Here is an 18,825-nt window from a genome sequence, read left to right on the forward strand (position 1 = left end):
TTCCTTCTTCACTCTTTTTCCAAGCATTGCCCTTGAAACAATTCATGTTTTAAATTCAGAATTTTCACTTTTCAAAATTTTATCACTAGTTTCTATCTCTAGTATGATCTTTCTCCTTCTAGGTAGCAACAACCAAAATGATTCATTAAGTGTGCATTTTGAGGTATCATTGCATTGCTGGACCATCAATTTCAAAGGATGTTTCCATGACAAAAGTAGGGACAAGTATGTTAAATATAAAATAGAATAAGTGATTTATTCATTTGTGCTGATACATTGTCCATACACCTTCAACAAAAATCCTGATGAAATAGGATTGATTTCGGGCAGACAATTGAGAGGGGGGGGGAGGTGAATCAATTGTCTCACAAACTTGCACAAATTAAAGTTATTCTCAGATCTTATTATTAAGCATGAAAGCATAAATCAATAACACAATATGAACACACATAACACCAAGATTTTTGATGAGGAAAACCTAGACAAGGGAAAAACCATGATGGGAACCTACCCACAATATGATGATACTCTGATAGAAGTATATGAAATATTACAATGGGGAATGCACATGCATTCAGGCACACTGTCTAGAGCTCACTTCTCAAAAACAACAAAGAGCTACAACCCAAGGAAGACTCATTGGCTTACAAATAGATTTGGATCACATATGGAAGATCATGAACTGAAGAATATATTCTCCTAATGCCTGGTTACAGTTCTGGTTAAGCACACAACAAATTATTCTTACGCTTATTCTCTACCTCCAAAAGATGTATACATTATTCACTCATACACTCATCCACAACACACTTAATTACAAAGATATTACATTTATTTATACATGACATCGACCTTGAAAAAGATCAACAAGGTTGGCTCAACATTCATCACCTAATTACAAAATATAATCACATACACTACAATATCATATGCGGACCAATCAATGTCAGCTAAGACATAGCACGAACCCATATCATATGTCTTGAATATGAAACACCTCCAAGAATTATGCAATGAACATCTGCAACACGCTACAAGCATCTGGTTGGCCAAAATAATGAAGAACACCAACACATTGAAGAAAATAATCAATTACGTGCACAATGATCAATGCGGACCACCAAGACAAAAGGCACATGGTCTAGAAACATCCACACATATCATGAATTACCACCACAACATCTGAAAAAATTCAAATTACTAGAATCACATCATCATTATACGAAACTTCAAGAACACTAACTGCAACGATTGTCAACCTAGAAAAATCACTTGCGGAGCACTAAACCACGAACCATATGAATTAAAGACACACATCAATGTCCCAAACATTCCTCTAGATCCGTAGATCAAGATATTACAATGCGGAGTAATGCAGATCAAATTACTGACACTCTGTCACCACTGAAAAACCAACCACAACACAAATAACCATAGCTCACTCAAATCTTCATGCAGACCACTAAAAATTACACTAAATCATCTCTGCAAACTCTAATCATCAACATGCTGAACAAACCAACTCATTGACCTTCACTGCAACACTATCATAGATAGAGAAATATGTTGACATCAATGACAATACATCTCTTAGATATCATTAAAGCATGTATTTGCAGCAATCTCCTCAAACATCCAACAATCTCCTCCTTTGGCATTGATGGCAACATATGATGTGAAAAACAATCAATGACAAATAAATCAATAGCTCTCTCAAATAACTCTCTCCCTCTTACAAATATTCTCTCCCCTTGAAAACACTACATAGTTTTTCACATGAATCTCTTCCCCTTTGACATCAATGACAAAGACACATATTTGCAATAAAAGCACAAAACTAACTCACAACACTAACTCACCAACTACTCACCCTGAGTAGCAGCCTCCACTCATCAATCTGGATCACAAGATATGACTGTGAAATGCATAAGACTAATGCATACCAATGCATCTTAGATCTGACCAAGATGGGAAATCACCCCTAGCTTCCCTCTAAGATAATCAAAAGTATCTTTAGGAAAAGGCTTCATGAAAATATTTGCAATATGTTCCTTTGTAGACACATACTCTAATCTGACTTCCTTCTCATTTACCTTGTCTCTCAAAAAGTGAAACTTGATTGATATATGCTTAGTGTTGGAATGAAACACTGGATTCTTAGAAATGTTAATTTCATTTGAATTGTCATAGTAGATAGCAATAGGCTCATCATACACAACTCTGATATCCTTCAACATTTGTTTCATCCACACTACTTGAGTATAATTTTTGGAAGCAACAATATATTTTGCCTCTGTATTAGATAGAGAAATTGAATTTTGCATTTTACTCAACCATAAAACCAGTCTTTTACCCAAGAAAAATTCGCCACCACTAGTACTCTTCCATTCATCAACATCACTTTCCCAATTAGCATTAGTAAAGGCACTCAAAGTAAAATCGTCATCTTTAGGATACCATAAACCAAAATCAACAGTTCCTTTCAGATATCTAAAGATTCTTTTAATAGCTACAATGTGATATTCCTTAGGATCAACTTGAAATCGAGCAACAAGACAAACAACATTCATGATATCTGGTCAAGTCTAAGTCAAATATAGAAATCCACCAATCATAGATCTGTATCTAGTCTGATTTTCTTTAGGGGAATCATCATCCTTAGTCAAATTACATCAGATCACCATAGGAGTACCAACTAGCTTTGTATCCTCTAAACCAAACTTCTTCAACAATTTCTTCACATACTTGGACTATGATAATCCCAGAAAAAAATTCATCTCTCTAATCATAGACATCTCAAACTCATTCTACATCTCATTAGAAAACTCTTTGCACAAACTATTTCCTCCAAAAATAATGTCATCAACAAAAACTTCAACAATAAGAATGTTATCATGATCAATCTTGAAATGCAGATTATTATCAGCAGTACCTTTGTTAAATCCAAGCTTCAACAAATACTTATCCAATCTAGCATACCATGCTCTTAGTGCTTGCTTCAATCCATACAATCATTTCTTCAACCGACACACCATATCCCTTTGATTAGTCAACTAAAATCCATTGGGTTGCTCTATGTACACCTCTTCTTCTAATTGTCCATTTAGGAATGTGGACTTGATATCCATCTGATACACCTTGAAATCCTTGAAGCAACATAATCAAGAAATAGTCTAACAGCTTCAATCCTTGCCACCCGAGAAAAAGTCTCCTCAAAATCAACACCTTCCATTTGAGAATATCCTTTACAAACAAGTCTATCTTTGTTTCTAACAACTTCACCTTTCTCATTCAATTTATTCTGAAAGACCCATTTAATTCGAATTATATATTTTTCTTTAGGTCTGGGAACAAGAATCCATGTATTGTTCTTTTCAATCTGATTCAATTCTTCTTCCATCACTTTTACCCAATGTTCATCTTTACATGCTTCATTCACATCTTTAGGTTCAATCTTAGAAATCAAACAATACTCAACCTGATCTTCTGCAATTCTTCTCTTAGTTTGAACACCTTTATTTCTATCTCCTATAATCTAATTTTCAGAATGATTTAACCTTACATACCTAGGAGTCTTAGGATTTTCTTGATTTTCAGACTCTTGAGTTCTTTCTTCTGCACCTGCACTAGTTGCTTCACCTTGATTTACTGGATTCACCAAAATGATCTAAACATGATTCTGGGTCTGCGGTTGCTTTCCTATGTTTGCATTGTCACTCAGATCATCTGAATCATATTCGCAAGATATGATCTGTCTCTCATTGGTTTCATCAGCTCTGACATTAACACTCTCAACTATCTTTCTCAAGCTCTTGTTATAACACTGGTAGGCCTTGCTTTTGTTATAATAACCAAGAAATATTCCTTCATCACATCTAGCATCAAACTTCCCTAAATCTTCATCTCTTTTGATATTGCATTTACTTCAAAAATTCTAAAATATTTAATAGTAGGAGCATGACCAAATCATAATTCATAAGGAGTCTTACCAGTATCACCTTTGATATGCACCCGATTAAGAGTGTACACTGCAATACTCACAACTTCTCTCCAATAAACATGGGGAACATTTCCTTGCAGCATCATTTTCCTAGCAACTTCCTGAATGGTTCTGATCTTCCTTTCCACAAAACCATTTTATTGGGGGATTCTTGAAGCAGACAATTGTCTTCTTATCCCATTCTCTTCATAGTATGCATTAAACTCACTGAAAATGAATTCTCCACCTCTGTTAGATCTCAGACACTTCAGCTTCAGACCTATCTTAGTCTCAACCATAGCTTTGAAAATCTTGAACTTCTCTAAAGCTTCAAATTTCTCCCTTAAGAAGGTAACCCACATCATCCTTGAATAATCATCGATTAGTAACATGAAATATCTATCTCCTTGCAAACTTCTAACTCTAGAAGGTCCACATAAATCAATATGCACAAGATCTAACAATCCATTTGAAAAATACTTCTTACTTTGGAAAGATATTCTAATTTGTTTCCCCAACTAGCATTCTTTGCACATAGGTTTAGCAGGTTTCATCAACTTAGGAAGATCTTTTACAACCTGAGTAGAACTTATCTCAATGGTGAACCCACAATAGTGGGTTACACATTTTTTTGCCAACTTTGACACTACAATTTTCATTTTCAAAAAATAAAACTTCAGATTCGGAAACCTATTACTACTAAACTGTAAGGAATTTGTAGATGACGTGAACTAGTGATTTGTGTCATTTTTTGTGTAGATTCCAAAAATATTTTTTTGATAATTTTTGGAATCAATTTGCTTCCATTTTTCTATCTCCCTTGAAAACTAGTTTTTTACAAAAGAAAACATTTTTAAAGAGTGATACTCACTTGGTCAAGCATAATTTTTTTTCTATAATAGATATGAATGTGATTCTTTCGAATTTAGTTTTGTAACATCCATATCTAGTGTTTGCAATTGATTTTCTAATATTATCTTTAATATTTCATATTTTATTAAGTTTTGAAGTCAAGTTAACTTTATTTTTGATATATGTCCATTTGGTCACACATAACTTGTTGTATATGTAACAAAAATCAATTTATTTTTTGTTGGAAAGATGACTTCAATATCTATTGCGTAGATATTTTTTCAGATTTTTTTTCACTTTTTAACTATTTTTCCATAAGTGTTGAACTCAAAAGTTGATGTTTGGCATGAAACCTATGTTCATTTAACCTTAAAAAAATCTTAATAAACTCAATATATATTAATTTAATAATCATTGGAAATATCACTTTGAGTACTACTATCATGCATTTGGGTTTGTCAAAATTCATCCATTTGAGCCCCCAATTTGAGCTTTGAAGGCAAAAAATTTGTAGAAACTAAGATAGTTTGGGGGGGAGATTTCTAGCAAGCAGGTTTGATAGAACATATGTTCTATTGAAAGGGGTTTGATCGAACCCATGTTCTATCAAACCCCTTTGAGCAAAAAAAAAATTTAACGACCATGTTCCTTCTTAAGAACCATTAAAAAAGGGGGTTCGATCGAACCCCCTTTTTTAATAATTTTATATTTGATTGAATATATTTAAAATAATACATTCGATCGAATCATTTTTTTGGTCTGATCGAACATTGCATTCGATCAGAAGTGGTACAAATTATGTTTTGGACAAATGAATGAAATTTTTTCATCCAAAAAAGTGTAACCCACTATTGTGGGTTCACCCTTAACAATGTTATCAAAATTTACATGACACATCCTCCTATGCTACAACCAAATTTCATCAACTTGAGAAATCAAACATCTTTTACTATAGCTATTCAAGTGAAAGATATTACCTTTAGTCTTTGTATCTAGTGCAATCTCTATTTTAGAGCTACCCAAGATTCTACACTTGCCATTCTTGAATTGAAGATCATAAGCCTTGTCTACCATTTATCCAACACTCAAGAGATTATGCTTTAGGCCATCCACATACAAGACATCATCAGTATTGTGCTTACCATCAAGAGAAATAGAACCTCTTCCATGGATTATACTAGCTTTGTCATCTCCAAATTTCACAAGTCCACCTTCATACTTTTCCAAGCTCACAAACTTACTCTTATCACCTGTCATATGATGAGAGTATCTATTGTCTATCAACCATTCATCTTTCTCTTCAACCTGTGCAGCCAAAGCTCTTTCCACATTCATGCAGCTAGTAGAATCAGTAGGTATTGGATCATCTTCCTTGATAGCAATAAATACCCATTCATTATCACTTGTATTTCCCTTATCCAATTCATCATCTGAAACACCTTCATTAGTAGTATAATAACATCTCTTCTGAAATTTAGGCTGGTAAGTTTTCTTAGGACCTCTTTCTGAACATCTTGAGGCAAAATGACCTATCTTATTACATGAAAAACATTTAAGAGACAACTTTCCTTCATACTTACCAGCTCCTTTAGGCAATCTATTGGAAATTAGTACTTCAATCTCCTCAATCTCTCACTCTTCCTCTTCCATCTCCTTGATCTCTTTCTCATATCTTGGCATCCTCCTAGAAGAACTTTCTCCCAAATCATATATTTTCTTATCCTTTTCGAAAATAGTGGCTTTGAATGCAAATTCTACCTTAGGAAGGGATTCATCAAACTCACTTAATTCAAAATATGATAACCTACCAATCAACAAGTCTTTGGTAACATCTGTCATGGTCCAGATCTCCTCAATAGAAGTGATGCAGAGCATCATGAAAAACCAACCAAGAACCCCAAATCAACCATGGAGTCCCAAATTGTGCTCAATGACCCAGAATAATTATCAATCTGCAACCTTGATATGTTTGAGGCATCTAACAAGATTACTATCAACCAACCAATCCAATATCAAATCCATCATATCATTTTATAACCCTTTAAACATTAATCAAGACACAAACAATGCATTATGTTGTCCCAGTTAATGATAGTCTGATAGACCTGTACTCAGTTATTAATAACTTTCAAATCCAAGTATATTTTGAAGATCTCTTTGGCGAGACTATAGAAAACTAGGTTTCTAAAGCCATATCCAAAATTGAGAACAATCCAACAGTGGAGTTAAGAGTTAAAGTCTCTTCACCGAGACCGTTTTGACCAGAAAACAATGTGGAGTGTGTAAAAACTTCAAATGTTATTCATTTCTTTCCTCCAATATTACAGACACCCATTGGATTCAACCAAATGATGTTTTTTATAACCTCAAAACATCCATATGGAAGTTACAACTAACCAAGACCAATTACATCCTTGGTTTGCAACTTTATAATGTAATTTGTGCTTGACAACATTTTTGACACAATTGACAATTTTGACATTTTGATAAATATGACCCCTAATCTTTGCCTATGCACTTCAAATACATTTAGATGGACTCAAAACAACCTTTTAAATTCAATTTACCCTTCCATAAATTTTTTTATACAAATTTCACCTCCTAGACCCAATTAGGACTCAAATACACATCTTGAGCAAATGTCTTACAATGGTTCACAAAATGACTCAAAATACATTAAAATGACCATATAAACTCAAATATGAGTGAAATGATTCATGGCATGATCTTTAAACTCATGGTGTATGTTTGGGTTAGGTGCTTCTACACCATACTACCGACCTTGAAAGCTTTCCAAGTCCCTTGGAAACAACTTGCAAGAAAATTTTGTCTTGGACTGAAACTTTGTCTTTGTCTTCATCTTTATCTCTGCCTCTTCCTTTCACCATTCTCTCATTATCCTCATGCTGTTGCTACCAACTTCAAAAAGGTAATCATCCTCTCAACTACTCACATCCATGGAGTATCCAATGGCTGCAACTCAAGGTGTTCCTCAGGCATCCACCTCTCCTACTGCACACACACAAACTCATACTTCCTTTGCCTCACCTAGGAGTATCTTTTTCCTCTCTCCCTAGTCTTTTGGCAACCACAATGAGGTTCTCTCATCAACCTGTTCCTCTAAAATTAGGTGGATCCAACACCTACAACCAAACACAACATAAACAAATTTCCTAGCCCAGATCTTTTTATGGGCTCTGATACCAATTTAATGCAGAGCATCATGAAAAACCAACCAAGAACCCCAAATCAACCATGGAGTCCATATCCGAGGGTGCTCAATGACCCAAAATAATCATCAATATGCAACCTTGATATGTTTGAGGCATTTAAAAAGATTACTATAAACCAACCAATCCAATATCAAATCCATCATATCATTTTATAACCCTTTAAACATTAATCAAGACCCAAACAATGCATTATGTTGTCCCAGTTAATGACTGTTGGATAGACCCGTACTCAGTTATTAATAAATTTCAAACCCAAGAACATTTTGAATATCTCTTTGGTGAGGCTGTATAAAACTAGGTTTCTAAAACCATATCCAAATTTGAGAACAATCCAACGGTGGAGTTAAGAGTTATGGTCTCTGCACCGAGACCATTTTGACCAGAAAACAATGTGGAGTGTGTAAAAACTTCAAATGTTATTCATTTTCTTCCTCCAATCTTACACACACCCATTGGATTCGACCAAATGATGGTTTTTATAACCTCCACACATCACTATGGAATTTACAACTACCCAAGACCAATTACATCCTTGGTTTGCAACTTTATAATGCAATTTGTGCTTGACAACATTTTTGACACAATTGACAATTTTGACATTTTGATAAATATGACCCCTAATCTTTGCATGTGCACTTCAAATAAATTTAGATGGACTCAAAACAACCTTTTAAATACTATTTACCCTTCCATGAATTATTTATACAAATTTGACCTCCTAGACTCAATTAGGACTCAAATACACATCTTGAGCAAATGTCTTACAATGCTTCACAAAATGACTCAAAATACATTAAAATGACCATATAAACTCAAATATGAGTGAAATTATTCATGGCATGATCTTTAACCTCCTGGTGTACATTTGGGTTAGGTGCTCCTACACCAAGAAGCAACTTTGTGTTTGTAGGATGTAGGTAAGGATTATAGCACTTTAAATAGCAAAAATCTTTGATTCTTCCAACTTTCCACCGACACATTTGATATTGCACACTAGTTCATTCACTTTTTGCATAAAAGAAGTAATGTTCTCATCTTTGCCTATCCTCAACATCTCATATTTTCCTTTTAAGCTCTGCAACTTAGCAATCTTCACATAGTTGTCTCCTTCATACAAAGTTTCCAACTTCTTCTAGATCTCATGAGCAGTCTACAATTCCATAATATTAGTCATCTCAAAATCTATCAAGGCACTCAACAATGCTTCCTTAGCCCTTATATTACATTCAACTTCCTTTATCTCATCTGGAGTTGAAGGTCCATTTGCAGGAATAATATTTTTGTTCTTTGTAATAGTCCAGTAAGGTTCACCAATGCATCTCATATGACATTCCATGTGGCTCTTCGAAAGAGAGTAGTTAGTTCCAACAAATGTCGGATCATCCTTCTTATAAGGTGCCATCCTGGATCACCTCAAGCGGTTAAGCTTCTCCAGAGGACTCTGGGTCTGATACCAATTAATGAAATAGGTCTGATTCCAGGCAGACAACTGAGAAGGGGGGGTGAATCATTTGTCTCACAAACTTGTACAAATTAAACTTATTCTTAGATCTGATTATTAACAATGAAAGCATAAATCAATAGCACAATATGAACAGACATAACACCAAGATTTTTGACGTGGAAAACTCGGTCAAGGAAAAACTACGGTGGGAACCTACCCACAATATGATGATACTCTGTTAGAAGTAAATGAAATATTAGAATGGGGAATGCATTCAAGCACAATGCCTAGAGATCACTACTCAAAAACAACAAAGGGCTACAACATAGGGAAGACTCACTCTCTTACAAATAGATTTGGATCACATCCGGAAGATCATGAACTCAAGAATAACATCTCCTAATGCCTGGTTATAGTTTTGGTTAAGCACATAACAACTTCTTCTTACTCTTCTTCTTTGCCTCCGAAAAATGTATACATTATTCTCTCATACACTCATCCACAACACACTCAAGTACAAAGATAATACATTTATTTATACATGACATCAACCTTGAAAAAGATCAACAAGGTTAGCTCAACAGTCATCACCTAATTACAAAATATAATCATACACGATACACTAGCATATGTAGACCAAGCAATGCCAGCTAAGATATAGCATGAACCCATATCACACACCTCAAATATGAAACACCTCCAAGAATTATGCAATGAACATACACAACATGTTGCAAGCATCTGGTCAGCCAAAATAATGAAGAACACCAACACATCAAAGAAAATCATCAATTATGCACACAACGATCAATGTAGACTACCAACACAAAAGGCACATGATCTAGTAACATCCACAAGAATCATGAATTACCACCACAACATCCACAACAACTCAAATTACTAGATTCACATCTTCATTATACCAAACTTTAAGAACACTAACTGCACAATGGTTGCCAACCTTGATAAATCACTTGCAGAGCACTAAACCATGAACCATTTGAATTGAAGACACACATCAACATCCCAAACATTCCTCCAAATCTGCAGATCAAGATATTACAATGTAGAGTAATGCAGATCAAATTACTGATACTCTATCACCACTGAACAACAACAAAACTAGCCACAACATAGATAACCATAACTCACTCAAATCTTCATGCAGACCATTGAAAATTACATTGAATCATCTATACACAATCCTCTACAAACCCTTTAATCCACAAACTTTGATCATTAACATGTTGAACAAACCAAATCACTAACCTTCACTGCAACATTATCATAGATAAAGAAATATGTTAACATCAATGACAACACATCTCTTAGATATCGTTAAAGCACATATTTGTAGAAATCTCCTCAAACATCCAACAAATCCTCCATTAGAATTTAACGTATGTTAACAATAAAAAGAAAAGAAAAAATATTTACTACATGAAGGCCGATTAATTGCTTGCTATAATCTTGTGAACTTAGTTTGGCTTTAATTTGATGGTTTAATCACAATCAATAATTTTTTTCGAGAAAGATATTAAAAAACCCATCTATGACAGTTTGATTTTGTGAAGTAAGCAAAGGAAATTTTGAAACTTTAGTTTACTTTGCATTCCTATGATTCAAACATTTTTATGAGAAAGAAGGGCATAGTGGTATTTTTTGAAATAAGGAGAAAAATTAGAGGAATGATTCAACATGAAACAAAGAAAATGGCCATGTACTAGGTGTATTAAAGGTTTTTATTCTAATGGATGAATTATCAATTGAGACAAATAGCTATCATTTGCAACTAATCATTCTAGATATAGTGCTTGCACTCTTGTCATCTAAATTACACCTAAGAGGACCTTTAAAGCTTTGAATGCTATATTTTATAGTTAGAACATAGGGATGATGAATTAGAGTTTGATGGCATCAAAGGATGGAGGAATTTCCATCATCTCAAGTTAGCTTCTCACTTTGAGATGGTGCTTTGCATGAGAAGACTTTTTATTTTTTATTTCTTTTCTTTCCCTTTAACTTTCCTCTTTATTGCTACTGAAATTGAAGAACACGTATATTGTGACTTTATTTTTGAATATAGTAAGGTATTTGGTAAAAATCAATATAGATTATTTTCTAATAATTCAAGAATATATGATTGAAGAGTTTGGGAGATGGTAATATAGGAGGTCACAAATTCATCTCAAAGCTAGATCCATCTGAGGGTCATGATGTAGGTTAATGGAGTTCCATCCAACTCAAGGTATTTTTTGAAATAAAAATATTTTAAAAAATGTATTTTGTTTTGTACTCAAGATGTTTTGGGATCTCAAATATAAACTTTAAGGGGGATCCCTTGGCAAGGTGAAATTTGATGTTTTTGGGGTACATTTGTAAGCACAACGTAATAAGGGGAAATATTAACAATTATTACATTGTCCACCATCCTAGTTATGGTTACTCTTATAGGGGTTGAACACTTAGATGATTATGCACATAACAACTATTTCCCCTTTATAAATTTGTAGTGTTTGTCTGTAAAATCAAACAAGAATTTAACCTTAGTTATGAAGCATTTATTGTTTCATATAATGTCCAAAGAATAATATCCCTTCATAATAACACAATTATCTTATGCATACAAGTTTAAATTTTTGTGATCTATAATATTTTATACTTTATAGCTTATTTAAGAATTTTTGAGGTGTATTAAGGCTATTAAATGTAGGAGACGAAGATTCTCTCAATGCTCAAGACCATCTACAAAAACACAAGAAGCCTTCCATAAGAGAGTATGCAAGAAATGAGATTTCTTGATATTAAAATCTATGAGATATGATCAAATGACTATTGATGAGATATATTATGAAGTGTACATGAGTATTGCTTATATAGACAAGATGAGTGACATGATTAAATAATATGTTCACATGTTTCTTAATCCTATGTTATGAGACAATCACTTAGAACAAATATTAAATGAGTTAGGGCACAACAAGTAAATGAGATACATGAACCCATTATAACTAACTTCTAAAAATAAAACTTGGGACCTAAGTTAGATTTACTTGTGAATAGGTCCACACTAAGGAATTAGTTAGCACATGACCTTATTCACTCTAACACCTCCCCTAAAGTGCAACTTAGAGAGTAAAATCATCAATGGAAATGATGCAAAGATGCAATATGTAAAATGGGTCTTGGCTATGAGGCCATTTTAGGTGCCCATGTATAAAAGGTCTCTCATAAATGGAGTAATGAAGAAAAAATACATGAAAAAAAAACCTCTCCAAAAGAGAGAACATGGAAATAAATCATGTACAAGTGATGAAATTAGTGATGTATGGAGAACTCATTAATACCCCTGATGAATTACATCCATCACAAAAGTATAATTGATATCCACCCATAAGAGTGAAAGAGAATGACTATGTAGCCCCCACAATGAATAATTTCTTGTAAAAAATGGTAATTGCTTGAAGAAAAACATGATCCAATGTCAAAAAAAAGATTGTCTCCCTTTTGAAAGAAACAAAACCAAGTACAAATGTTACAAGAATGCTTCCCATTCTAGATATGAATTAACATGAATAAGTATGATGATGGTGTTTCTTAAAATTACTCAAATTTCTCCTTTTCTATTAAAGATGAAGATGCCACAATCCAATTAGGTACATTCTCAATCAAAGAATAAGGTGACAAATTAGGAATTCATGGAAATTGATGTTGAACAAGCTCCAAATATGATGATGGTTTGAAAATAGATGTGCAATGGTTATCATCAAAGAGGAGAGATAACCCCTAAAATGTATCCTCTCAATATGAAGGACAAGGATGGTCTTGTTGAATAGGAATGAAATATCAATTGAAATGACTTTTCATGAGGAATCACTAAATATGAAGAAAAAATAACTATTTCTAAAGGAGAATAAAAAACCTCTAAAGCAATCTTGTCATCATCTTCTAAAGTTTTAAATTACTCCGAAGAATCAAACTCCTAAATAGTATCACAATCATAGGCTATCCTTGATGAAAAATGAAAAGATGTGAGATAGTTTAAAATGGGATTGCTAGGGAATGGATGATGATGAAGGAGCATCCAGGTGCATGAACAATCCTATACAACCAATTTTTTTTTTTTTTTTAATTTCATTATTTTTGTGTGGTGTTTTTCTTATAGGTACAATTTAATTATCTCCCCTTTCTCTCCAGCATATCATTAAGTCTATTGTCTAATGTGGAAAAATTTAATTGTTGAATATTATTGTATTGTATATGCTAAAAAGGAAAACTTCACCCTCGTGCTTGAGAGGAGAATTTAATTTTTTTTGTAACTCCAATTTCAAAATCAGAAACATGCCTTGTTTACAAAGAAATGGAGCTCAAACATTGTTTAGGTGGTCTCAATGGATGTAGATGACAGATAGAAAATTTACAAAATAATTAAATATTCTTGCCTACAAAAGGGGAGTGGAGGGTTTGAGAGGAATCAGACACCAAAATTGGGGAATAAAAGCTTTAAGTTTGGATTGGCTTGGGAGGAATTAAAATCATCCATGATTGTGAAGAGTGGGGTTTGCAAAATAGGTGATAGTTTTTCTGGAAGGTTGTTGGAGTAGTTTTCTTAGAGATTCAGGGTGATTCCTTTTGCCTGTAGCTGAAATTTTGTGGTGTTTATTTTGTGTTAATAGTGGGTTTTCATGTTAATTTTGGAAGCAGTCACTAGTTAGGAGGGACCTCAAAGAGATTAGTCCAGACTGGTCAGCAAGCGTAAACACAACAGAAAAACAAAGACATGATGGAGGCAATGAAAAATAGATTGAAGTATAATATGAAAATTGATTACAACCAACCGGTAACAACCGAGTTATAGAAACCATCTCACAGGCCTCCTAAAACATGCTCAAAATACAAAACAGGTCGCAACCAAGACCTCAAATCTTAACATATATCTTCTATGCTGAGTCTAACTTCTTGGTTACATTATAATGCTCTATTACAATGATTTATATGATCCAAGAAGATCCAATTATCCCAAAAAAAAGGGATCAAAACCCGAAGAACAAGACCTAACATGAAAAGCCAATAAGGTAGGTAGTCACGGGTTAGGAGGGACATCAAAGAGATCAGTCCAGACCAATTAGCAAGAGTAAAACCAATAGAAAAACAAAGATACGATGGAGGAAATGTAGAATAGATTGAATTATAACATGAAAATTAATTACAACCAACCAGTAACAACCGGGTTACAGAAATCGGCTCATAGGCCTGCTAAAACATGCTCAAAATACAGAACAAGTCCAATCGGGGCCTCAAATCTTAAGATCTATCTTCTATGCTTAGTCTAACTTCTTGGTTACATTATAATGCTCTATTACAATGATTTATATGATCCAAGAGGATCCGATCGACCCAAAAAAGGGATCAAAACCCCCAAAACAAGACCTAATGTGCAAAACCAACAAGGTCAACCTCTGCCAAGAGATTCCTCCAGAAAATACAAAGGATGAAGATTAGGTGATGGAAAAAGGTCAGCCACATGCCAAGGAACATCGAAACCAACACTTAGGGTTCCGCAAGCTATGAAAGGGATCCAATAGATCACCAATGCAAATAGGTCCAGGCAACCGGTAATAGGAAAACTGTCAATCGGTAACAAGAAACTGTCTCGAAAACGGGTAGCGATAACTTGCGAAAAATGATCCAAATGCTCCACGATTCGGGAATAAGGAAGATGATCAAGTATTCAAGCCAAAATCCAACTCCACAGGTTCTGGTGAGCCAAATACAGGACACATAGAAAGAAATGCTGAAACTGCAAACAAAAAGCAAAAACATAAAGGAAATATTTTTTTGGTTGATGCAAGATTGCTATGAATCGGGGATGCTCTTGCATCAGACATTCAAGGTTGTTTAAAAAGTGAGTCTCTCACTTTGCTAGGGTAAGAGGAAAACCAAGGTGTATACCTCTTCCTAAAAAAGCCAAGATGAATCTTCAATTGGTCTGTCCTTCCACTTCACAAGATACTCCTTATACTGACTGCTCTAAGTACTACGCCCAATCCTACTGTCCAAATTGTCTTCAATCTGATCTAGTTCCTTCTGAGGAAACTATTTCTTCAAGTCTGTAATACTGTCCTCGCTAAATTATGGTTCATGATACTAGTGAAGATCTGTAATGTTAAACACAGGTGAAATACTTAGACTATCTGGTAACTCCACTTTATATGCATTCCCAAAACTGAACTTTCTCAAAATCCTACAAGGTCCAAAATTTTTCATCTATAATTTGTTATAAGTTCCAACCGGGAATCTTTCTTTTCTCAGATACACCATCACTTCATCACCAACTTCAAATTCCTTATGTCTCCTCTTCTCATCTTCCTTCTCCTTATACTTGTTGTTCATGTCCTCCAAATGTTTCTTAACTTGAATATGTAAGTCCTTCATGTGATTTGCAAATTCTTCTGCTTTTGAACTTCTCTGGTCTTCACTGCTAATATCTCTTAATTCTGATATACCTCTAGGATGTGCTTCGATAACAATCTCAAAAGGTATTCTTCCGGTACTCCCGTTTACTGAATTATTGTAGGAAAACTTTGCTTGTGCAAGAATCAAATCCCAACTTCCGGTTTTGTCTCCAACCAAACATCTCAACAAATTTCCCAAGCTTTGGTTAACTACTTTTGTCTTTCCACCAATCCGTGGATGAAAAGTAGAACTGAACTTCAAATTTGTCTTCATCTTCTTCCAAAGTGTTCTCCAAAAATAGCCAACAAACTTAGTGTCTCTGTCTGAAACTATGCTCTTAGGTAATCCATGCAATCTCACTACTTCCTTGAAAAATAAGTCTACCACACGTAATGCATTTGACGTCTTCTTACAAGGTATGAAATGAGCCATCTTCAAGAATCTATCCACTACCACAAGTATAGAATCATTCCCTCTCAGTGTTTTAGGAAATCCAAGTGTGTACGGGGAAACGTGGAGAGAAAAATGAATAACTCAAATCCAGGATATCCACACACCAATGGTGACTCTTGGTGCAAGTATATGAACTGATTCAATCATTTCAACTTCCCAAGGGGTGTCCCATTGTTCTCTATCTCACAAGATCCCTAAAGTCAATGTTTTTCTCTCAGATCACTGAGCAAAGCGACTTAGGAATGACAACTCCAAGAATGAGTGATGTTTGATTTATATGCATGAATGCATTCTAAGATGTATGATATTGAAACTATGATGATTAAGCTAGCATAAAGATGATGAAAAGATTATCAAATTATCCTAGCAATGATATACTAGTCTAACATGAATATTCTAGGATATATTAAAATGCTTCTAAATGCTATAATGATGATTTAACAAAGAGAGGCTAAATGTTTAGTAATTTAGGCAATAATGTAGATACATGAAAACTTGGAGATTATGAAAATGAGGAATGTGAGCTCTATTTATAGGAAAAATAGGACAATGGATGGTCAAGGTTGGATAATCTTAACAAGGGCTAGGATTGAAAGTTAATCAACCCATGTTTACAATTCTCACTAATGAAATGGTGACAATTGTCAACAAGAGGTTGCTTGAGAGGAGATGTAAGAAGCATTAAATGCTTGAGAAGACATGAAGGTTACCTTAGGAGGTAAGGGTTAAGGTTAGGGTAGGGTTATCCAATGGATAAAGCTTTTACCCAAGGGGTAAACTCTTGTGCAAGGGTTAAAGAGATAACTAAGGTTAAAGCCATGAATGCTTGATGAGACCCTTGGGTTAGATGAGGGTTAAGTTAGAGGAAAGTCTCTAACCAATACAAGAAGGTTGAGTTAACTATTAATGGTTAGAAAGACTTTGAGGGTTAACTTGTTGAAGACATAAAGCCTTTAGTGCATTTCAAAGACTTTGAAGGCTTTGAGAAGTGACTTCTCTTTGCTTAGGAATGTGACAATAATTAGGAGATGAATTACGCTAAATTGGAAGTGATTAGAAGAATCTAGAAGGGGTTTAGAAGGCAAGTGGGAGATGTAGGAAGATGCAAGTGGATGGAGGAGGATTTTAATTGAAATAATATTACTTTATTTCAACAAAATAGATGCATCTTGCATAAATACAAGTGGGGGATTTAATAAATAAATTAGATTTATTTATTTGCAAGGATTGATTTAATTAAATGTAAATTTGATTAAAAAGGGAGAAAGGGGAATTAATTAAATAAGGTGATTTATTTAACTAAAGGCTAGAAAAGGCTTAGTGAATTTAATTAAATAAATTGAGTAATTCATTTAATCAAATAGATTAATATGAAGAAATTAATTAAATAGAATTTAATCAATAGGGGGAATGGGATTAAAATAAATATTAAATATTTATTTAGGAAAGTGGTCAGATTTATATGTCTACATTTTGCCCCTCTTTGAGGTGATGTGTGTGCACATGTCGATTCAAAGAAAATTTGCTGGATATGTTGTCAAAGTTTGATTGATATGATGTTGTGTGTCGAAATGTCAATATGATGCTCTAGATGTAGATTTGATGAACGATATTGATGATGCCCCCTCGGGAGATGAATCAAAGATTTAGTGAAAATTGTCAAGTTGATGAGCATTTTTGAATTAATTGCAATATGAGAATATTGATTGCATTGAATGCACATTATTGATTCATCTCCCGAAAATGATGTTGATAAGGTTAAAAAAGAAAAATTGAGATGAAAATACATGCCCCACTTATTAACCTTTTTGATTTTACCTTATTAAAAGGTAAAAAGTGATTTTGAAAGATCATCTATACACTTGTCTCTTTGTGATTGTGACATTTGGAGCTCTGACGATGACACTGATTCCATACTCCTCGCACCAATTTGAGCGCGTCAGGCGACACCAGAGACCCCCTAGCTATGGCCCACCAATAAGTGGCCTAAATCCATCTTCGTTTTTGATTGATTTTATTTATTTTGGTCACGTTTTTCAATTTTGGGTTGGATTTTTTGGTTTAGTGCGTAGGGTAAGTTGTCTAGAACATATGATAGGAGTGTTAGCGCATAGCAAAACCCTAGGAGTTTTAGCGTCTGGGCACCACATTGTAGTGCAGTCGAGGTGTAGGTTAGCGCATAGGATGATTTAGTGCATTAGGTCTGCATATAAGTGCAATGGGTAGGTTGGGTAGCACATAGGATAACCTATCACGTTGGGTAAACAGGGTAGCACAATGGGAGTTCTAGTTAGCACATGGGATAGGTTTAGTGCATAGGGTTTTATTGCTAGCGCATTGATAGAAAAGGCTAGCGCATAGGTTGCAGCTTAGGGCTTAGGAGCCTTGGTTTAGCACATAGGGTCCAA

Source organism: Cryptomeria japonica, chromosome 2, assembly GCF_030272615.1.
Source record: "Cryptomeria japonica chromosome 2, Sugi_1.0, whole genome shotgun sequence".
Taxonomy (NCBI): Eukaryota; Viridiplantae; Streptophyta; class Pinopsida; order Cupressales; family Cupressaceae; genus Cryptomeria; species Cryptomeria japonica.